Raw genomic sequence first — 8,935 nt, 5'->3', positions numbered from 1 at the left:
CCTAAAATGGAAAAATATCCTGTTATGTTATATAGCACTATATCACATAATTTAACCTCTTGCTGAGATGGAGCAGAAGATACAAGGGGCCCTTGGTGGTACTTACCGCACTATTATATTTTCATGGCTTGTTTTCTAAGCCCAGTAGAGCTCTGGAAAACAGATGGAAGGAGACTGTGTAGTCCTGCAAGTTTCCAGGAAACCCTGATTATATAACTTATTCTAGTCCTTTCACCAAAAGGCCAATTGCTACTGAAGACCAAAATAATACAGAAGAACCTTCAGCAGGCGAAGGCAGAGAAAATGCTCAAAGGGAGACGATAGCTAGTCAAGAGTGGGGATAGTTACGGAGGAGTGAGATAAGTGAGTAGCAGCCACTGTGGGACTAAAGGCTGCCTACCCGCACTGCCCCACACCTCGGAGCTTTAAAAATTAGCTCCAGCAGAGAATCTGCTGTTTTGAAAATGCTAGCTCTTGATTTAGCAATTGGGAAACACGTATCGTTCCCTGGGATTTCCATTAGGAGAACGTCTGCGCACTGAGTGAGACCAGTTAAGGAGGAGATACAGAGAGCGCACCAGTCCCCTCAGCTGGCTTTGGGTGCAGCATTGTGGGTCAACAGAGGTGTACTCTGGTTTGATTTCTCTTCAGAGATAGTGTTTTGGAACTGTTGGCCCTCTGTTTTGATTCATCATCTATCATTTCCTTGCCTGTGCTTTTTAGTGGGCATTTCCAAAGGCAGCTTTGAAGCTAGTGAGGTAACTCCTCCCTCCCTTCCTACAGTACCCAGGAAGAAAGAGGATTCTCCAGAGAAAGCACCAGATCCTACTGTACCCACTCTGAATCACCCTCTGGAGGAATCTTGCTTTCCCCATGGGCTATCAGAAGACCTCAGGGACATTTATCTCATTATTAGTCTACAGTGGCCTTTCTGAGAATTCCCCTTATGTGTTTCCACATTTCTCCCCTGGTTTTGTAAGTTAAGCAGAAACCATGGGATAGATTCACTCCTGCTCTAAGATGACTGATTCCAGAAGAGTTTTCTTCCAGAGAGTAACTCAATCCCATCACTTGTATTTAGTTTAACTCTGAATTAAGTTTTATTTATTTGTTTTCATTACCATGACGTTTAATTAGCTGTATTCTTACAAAACATGCTTGAGGCCTTTTCCTTTCCAAAAGAAAGAGGGTGTGTGATTTTTTCAGAAGCATCCAAGTAACTTAGGAGTTGAAGTCTCACTGAAAATCAGTGGATGGCTTCTGAAATTCAAAATAATGACCCCTCATCCAGTAGGTAACAGGCCTCTACATTCAATAGGCAGAATGATGTCAGTCACCACATCACCAAACCTATTCCTAGGCAAGTAATATATTCAGGAGCCAACTGGGTCTGATATTTTAATTACAGCTCATATTAATTTATTAAAACCTAATGTTGGTTTCTGTGAAGAGGCAGGGGAAAATGGCAACACAGCAAAACTGGAACACAGTAATCCTGTTTGCTGTGCCTGCCACCTAATTTTATAGCCAGCCATGTAATATTTTTTTGGCAACCTAGCTACACCATTTCACTTACATTTGCTGCTCTTTAATATAAGTGCTAAGTGACTTCAGTATTTCCTGGAAGCTCAGCAGCGGTGAGCATGGATGGCTCCACAAATGCAATAGATGGCACTGGACCATGAATATCAGTGGGAGCGTCCACACTGCCTTCCATAGGCTTTGGATCTCATCCATAACGAGAGCATACATTTGGAAAAACCTTTCCATGGCTACCTGGGTTTCACATGAAACACAACAGGAACGGAGAACAAGACATGTCTCTGAGTGCATGTTTGGGGATGGAGGGGAGTGCCAGCCCTCTGCGTTGTGGTGGTCTGGGAAGTCTCCTCCACCCTTCCTTTGGGAATCCACCTCAAAAAAAGCAGGATGCAGAACCTGACTGTGTATCTGGAGCAGAAAAACTGAAAGAGAGGCTGGAAGAACACAGCATCATTTTGATATTTGAGAGGGAAGTAGCAGGAGTCAGTGCATTTTTTCCTTTCATGAACTCAAGTATGAATGCCTTGTGCAATCTCTGCCCACCGTAAGATAAACATAAGAGTTGGGGAAGAACCCTAAAAAAGTAAGTCTGTTAATTTGAGCATGTACAGAGGCAGCAGATTTCTGCAGGCCTGCCTGCCTTGTCCCCAGAAATATGCCTTTTTCTTAGTAGCAAATGGGCATCCACAACCGTACTGACCTTGACTTTTTTATGTGCTGCTTACAGTGGTTTGACAACAACTTTGTTTGATTTATTCCTGGATTCCAGACTGAAATAATAATTCTTCTTCCCACTGAAGCAATTCTTATTGTGCTTCTACAGCTACAAGGAGAAAAAAAAAGAAATTAAAACCAAATGAGCCCCAGTGTGACATGAAAAAATATGTTACAAACCAGCTTTGCCACAGCAAAACTATATGAAAAAAAAAACCTCATCATAAACAAATATAATCAGAAAAGATAGGCAATGAAACATAGTGCTGGTTGAACCTCTAAAAGTGACACATCAGCCAGGTTCACATCAAAAAGTCCCAGCCACATTGATTACTTATATTTTGTCAGAGTTAAAGGGGTTCTTTACCACCTGGATGCTTCTACGTGCAGGATGAGGCAAGTCTTCCCACACACAAAATAGCACGTGCTGCCACTGGCCACAGGGGACGTGCATCCTGCAGGATGTTAGAGAAGTCCAGTGCATTGAACCAGACTGGCTGTGGTTCATCTTGCCTTTATCAAAGACATTATACACTCCTGCAGCCACAAGCATTTAATAAGGAAAAGAACCAAAAGGGCTTTAGCAGCCTGTTCAGACACATCCAGTAAAACCTTGTAGGTAAGTTAGGTTCAGATAGCCAGAGAACTACAGAGAACATACATGTTCTGCATAAGCAGTCATACCAGAACCTATATTTTTAACTGAAATATGAATGCTTTCTGTAACAGCTTTGCAACCCTTCCAAGCAACAATTACCATGTTTGCATTGCGAGTAGGTTTTGAAAGCTAGCAAACTGTCTCCCAGTTCCAGGAGAAAGCCTAACAATACACAAATGAAAACAAGAAAAGAAAATGTCTTGCAAATGTTTCATGTACCACCAACTGATTGTCACGCTCAGAAAGGCACGGAAGACAGGGAAAATCTGTGATTGCAATTGCCACTTAGTACACATTATTTGACTGAGTGAATTGGGAACGGTTCAAGGATTTGTTTCACCTACAATTAATGTCAAAAGGTTTCACTTCTTATTTTAACATATTAAAATTAAGAAATCTATCAAGGATCTAGATTCCTTTTGACATTCCTGATACAAGGCTCTTCTAGTTGCAGCTGATTCAAGGATGCCTTCACAATGCTAGTTCTTTTCAATGTTATATGGGAAAAAAAAAGAAAAACCATTTTCTATAAAGTGAAGCAAATGTTTTTATTCCCTCATCACTACATATGTAAAGTATATTTCTATCTAAAATGCCTATTCTTTAATATGGCATTATTGCTGTTATTAATCTCTTATTTTCATTTGCTGATCACAAACCAATAAATGACCAATATATTATTTTGTACAATTAACCATGAACCTAGAACACAAAGTGAATATAGGTCAGAAAAGGCTTACTACAGAAGTTAACAAGTTAATCATATACAAGTTAATAATATAAGTAGGCACTAATTTGATTTGTGCTTGCAGAGTAGTTGTCTGCCTTGAGGAAAAATTACCTTATCTTCAGTGCCGCACAGCTAAAAACAAGCACTATCAAAATAACTTTCCTTGCAAATGTGAATTCAATATCTCTGTATTTCAGTACTTCTGAAACCACCTTTTGTATCCCAACTCTTCTGCCTAAGACTTCTGAGTTTCTACTCCATTTGTCACAAGACAAGAAGACATATCATTGCCGAGATGAACTGTGTGTCTGCCTGTGAGTCTGCCCTGCTAATAACTCTTGAACCTTTTACAGAATCACAGAAGGGTCCCCATAGGAGACACTTCTGGATGTCACCTGGTCCAACCTCCCTGCTCAAGCAAGGTCACCTAGAGACGATTGCCCTGGACTACATCCAGATAACTTTTGAGTATCTCCAAGGGTGGAGATTCCATAACTTCTCTGAGCAACCTGTGACAGGGTGCTGTCACTTTCACAGTGAAAAAGCATTTCCTCATCTTCAGAGGGAACCTCCTGTGTTTCAGTTTGTGCCCATTTTAATTCACTTCAATCACACGTGAAAGGGGAGAGGCCCCAGGACACTAACCTGTGGGAAAGAGAACTTCTTCCGCTCTGGTGCTCAAAGGAAAAATTGCTTTCTGTGGGCAGCTTAGTCTCTTCCCTGCAGTAGCTGAGTATTGCAAATAAAACCCGTGTCCTCGGTGGCCTTGGAGGACCCAGTCCTATAGGGCAAAAGGTATCTTTGACTATCAGTGAACCCAGTCTTGACAAGATCTATATGTACATACTTATGAACATAAATTTTACCAGGACAAGACTGATTTCTTTCAGTGGAAGGCAAGTGTGTAACATAAACATCTTTATTCCTCACCAAAGTGGAAGCTTTCCTGATTCTTCTTTGTCTCAACAACTCAAAGGAAACAATCAATTTTTCAAGAACTATTATAAATGCTACAGGGTCAGGATCCATCAGGTAACCGCGCAGTGGACTGCCTTCCAAGTCCTGAGAAAGTGAGCAGGCTTTGAGACTTGGGAATTGGTGGTGGTGGTTCTTAGTTTTGATTTGTGCGGGAGTTAACACAGAGGCAATTTTGACGGTCAAGCTGAGGGGAACTTTACCCCTCTTAAAGTCATATCTTCCAAGCCTTGCTGCCTTGGAACAAAGTAATGGTAATGTGCTAAGATTGTTTATATGATCCCCGACCACCACATTTCAGGGCTTGTATAAACTGAGAAAGCCACATGACCAGAGTTCCAATACCACTGATTTCTTCTCAGAAGAAACCAGCCAGAAAGGTATTTGCAATAGCTCAGCAGAGAAGCAAGGATGGTCTCAGAGTACAAATTTGTCTCAAAAGTAAATAAGTGCCTGAAGTTATAAGCTGGTTCACTTGTACCTTTCCATATTACTGAAGTTTGGACAAAACGAGTAGATGGACTGTAATCTGTACTCTGTTCCACTTATTATTCAGGCTTTACACTGCAGCAGTTGGACACTTTCTGTATGCGCTGAGAACAGCATGATTAGGAGTTGTCAGATGCAGTTTTTACCTTCTATCGTCCTCTCCCTGATTTTTGGCACTCAGCTTGCATGGGCAGGCTGAGGCTGCCCCGGTATTTACTTGGCCAAAAACAGTGTCTTGCTTTCTTGCTTAGAGATTAGGGCAGAGGGCGAATTTATGAGAGCCTCAGGTTTGTGCCTCTGGCCCAATGAATATTTACTTATTCCTGAAAGAGATTGAGAGAGACAAACTTAAGGGTTATCATTGAACGGTTTCACATTATCAGATGGGTGGGATAGCTGTCTGTGCTGTGGAAAAAATGGGAGAGAATTTGAACCTGGGTGTCTGCAATTCAGGGGAGTCTCCTATTGCAATGTTATTATCTATTTGGGGCTGGGTTTCTGTTTTTTAAAGAAAAAAATGAAAATTGTTGGGCTTGTCACAGTGGCGAGCGAGTACAGTTTTTTTAAATCCCAGATTCTCAGGAGACATGATATCACTACCGGGGCCATTAATCGGAGAGAGTACTGCTCTATTTTTTAATCTCTTAATCACTCAGTCCAGCTTTTTGTGGAGACAGCTTGGTGCTCGTATGCATTGATGGACTTTTCAGATGCTTTGCTTGGAACATGTAAGGCAAAAAAAAGTCAAACCAGGAATGATATTACTTTCCATTAAGGAAAGTTCACTGCTACATGCAGTGAAAAAGTCCAAAGGTCAGAAAGATCCAAGAGTTCAACAAAAACACTGCTCTTCTGTGACACAATCAGATTTAAAGAACCTTTTAGATAAAAAGTGTAAGTACCTATTTATTAATTTGTTCATTCTGTCTTTGGGACAACAAAGCTTTCAAGACCCAGCATCTGATGATCTCCACGGGAGCCACTGAGGACCACAGGCCAGCAGTAACACTTAGTCCTCTTTGCTAACAGCACCTCCACGCAGATTTAGTGGAGACGTTCAGTCTATAACAAACACAGTCTAGGGAAATACAGGCCTAGAACTGTCTACAGTCTCATTATTAATACATTGGGATAGTCTGGACCTGTGACCTCCTTACTGAATCTTCCTTCCCCCCTCCCTCCCACAACTTTTTTTTCTGCCTGTGTGTGCAGCAGGAGCCATCCTGGACTTTGCAAGTACACAATCACAGCCACGGCGTCTCACCTCGCACGCCTTTTGTCACCTGCACCCCAAGGCCCCTCGCCCACAGGGACAGCACCCTTCGACAAGGCGGAGTAGGCAAGCAAAACCAGCTTTTGTGTGCCCAGCATGCAAAGGTTACCCCCTGAACAGAAGGGATGCGATTTCATCTGCTAGTGCTGACTGTGTGTGGCTTAATAACAAACCAAAAATGCAAGAAGATTGTATCAATCATGCAGACACAGCAGGGCAAAGAAGAAGAGAGTGGAGTACATCGGGTCTTTTTTTTATTATTATTCTTTTTTTCCCTGTTACTTACAGCCACTAAGCAAAAGCCTAGCAGATTTAAGTGCTATATAAAAATGAGTAGCAAGGCAAGTCCAGGGAACAATACATCTGAAGGAAAAGAACTTCCAGAAGCAGACTCAGGTTTTTTTTTGTGTGAGGCCTGGAAGCAGCTAATCTCTGCTGAGTAAAGATAGCCATTCAGCTCAGATCAGTCGACTACGCTGCTGGAGGAGGAAAACCGGGGAGTCGTTTCATTGTCGTTACTGGGGAGCCACCAGATGCTTGGGATTCCATATATCTGAGGGATAAATCTTTCAAAAGGTCCATTGACACTGGGGTATGTCAATAATTCAACGTATTAGTTGGATGCAAATACTGCACAATAAGGTATGGAAAGAAAACTGTAATTGGGAATGCCAGGGCAAAGGGGGCCCTATCTTCTGACTGAGCCCATTGTTGAACTCCAGGCTGAACCTCCGACCCTTTACTTTGGAGGGACACAATAGGCTTTGATATGAGATGGTGGGAAAGGGGCTTGGAGGCTCATTTCACATTCAGCTGCAATTCATCAGCTTGGCTGGGACTTCTAGCAGCTTTAATGACCACTGCAATTGATGGTTAAATCAATTTGTGACGGTGACAGCATGGCTGGCCCCTAGACTGTAACAATCCAGGATTACAACAGGCAGAAAGGGCCCCGTTATTCAGACATGCGTGGTTTCTGCTCGGCTCAGAGTGGGAACAACAGTGGGACAAAGTCTCACAAAACGAGGCCTGGAGAATGTACACATTCACTCCAGTTGACTACACACCACCACGGCTTCTTTGTAGCAGATGGGGCGGGTAAAAAAAAAAAAAGGCATTGTTACAAATAAAAATATACAGTAGGGTACAAAAGACCCTGATATCTAACTATATCCTTAGGGAAAGTGGCAACCCAGAAAGAATTTTAGCTTTGTTCCTCCGGAGACAAAGTGGGTGGTCTGTCCCCCCTCCACCCTCGACCCCAAACTGTCTTGCCGCTTGCCCCCACAGTAAAACCCAGCCGTGTCTGGATTATGATCGAGCAGGTTTGCATTTGGCAAGAGGGGCATAGGCAGAGGGGGATGGGGGCCAAACATATCTCTTGGATAGTGAGAAGGAAGAACTGCTCCCTCTTCTGTCACTGAAGAAAAAATGCATTTGAAACGCACTATGAGTTATTTTTCCTGCTTGCATTATTATAGCCATCTCTTACGCCAAACAGATATTACAGGGAAAGAAGACGAAAGATTACTCTGGTGGCCTTGCACTTGATAATTATGTTACGGGAGATTCGGTTGTTTTGGACAAGGGTCTGCAAGTCCACTGCTTCCTGACAGCGAGGCAAAAATGCACTTTCACATCATTTTAGCTCTCCCTTCTCTTGCATTTTGCTGGTGTAACATGATATTTGCACCCAAAAGCTACAGTGTATGTTAGAAGCAGACAACATTTCAGGAAAATATGTGTTTGTGATTCTGCTTTTCAGTATAGTATTTTACATAAGCTAACAGTGGCTAAAAATTCTCAGATACATGTATCAGTGTTGTAGTGTAGGTATGACCTAATGTATATGTGTGTTTTGTTTAAGTCAAATTACACTTAAATGTCAGATGATTCAATGAAAAGCTATGCTTTCTGTCGTGTTAATTGAAATAATTTATTCAGCCCAAATAGAACAGTTATAAAATTAATGTATAACGATGTGTATCTAACTGAATGTAGATTCATTTAAAAAATCAATGTGATATGTAGTCAGAGAATCAAAATACTTAAAAATTTATATGAGGAAGCTGTTAATGTGAGCACTCCAAATGATGCCAATCAATAGCTTGTAAATTATATAGTAATTAATTACATGTCTGTCTTTGTGGTTAGGCGTGATCAAGCCATTTCTGTGGATACTAAAGAAACATGTTGAAAATGAGTACCAAAAAAAAAAAAAAAAAGAAAATGTGAGACACAGCCTACTGACCTGTTACATAAATCCCTTCACTCATGTTCTGAATTGAAGTCTACAATTAATAACCAATTCTGGCATCTTCCTCACAGAATGCCATGGTCTAAATGTTGCAAAAGAAAGAGCTGTTGTCTAGCTCCTTGGAGTACGTTAATCAATTGGTTGATGTTAATACCTGAAAACTTGTATCCTGAAATAAGGTACCACCTCTTGGAAATGTAAACAACAGATTTTTTTTTTTTCCTAGAAGATCTGTCCAAATATTGAAAAAATATTATTGCTAACAGTAGAGAGGTCTGGCACTAGGTCCAAACCCTG

Source organism: Egretta garzetta, unplaced genomic scaffold, assembly GCF_000687185.1.
Source record: "Egretta garzetta isolate BGI_Z169 unplaced genomic scaffold, ASM68718v1 scaffold18, whole genome shotgun sequence".
Lineage (NCBI taxonomy): Eukaryota > Metazoa > Chordata > Aves > Pelecaniformes > Ardeidae > Egretta > Egretta garzetta.
This window is presented reverse-complemented; position numbering follows the sequence as displayed.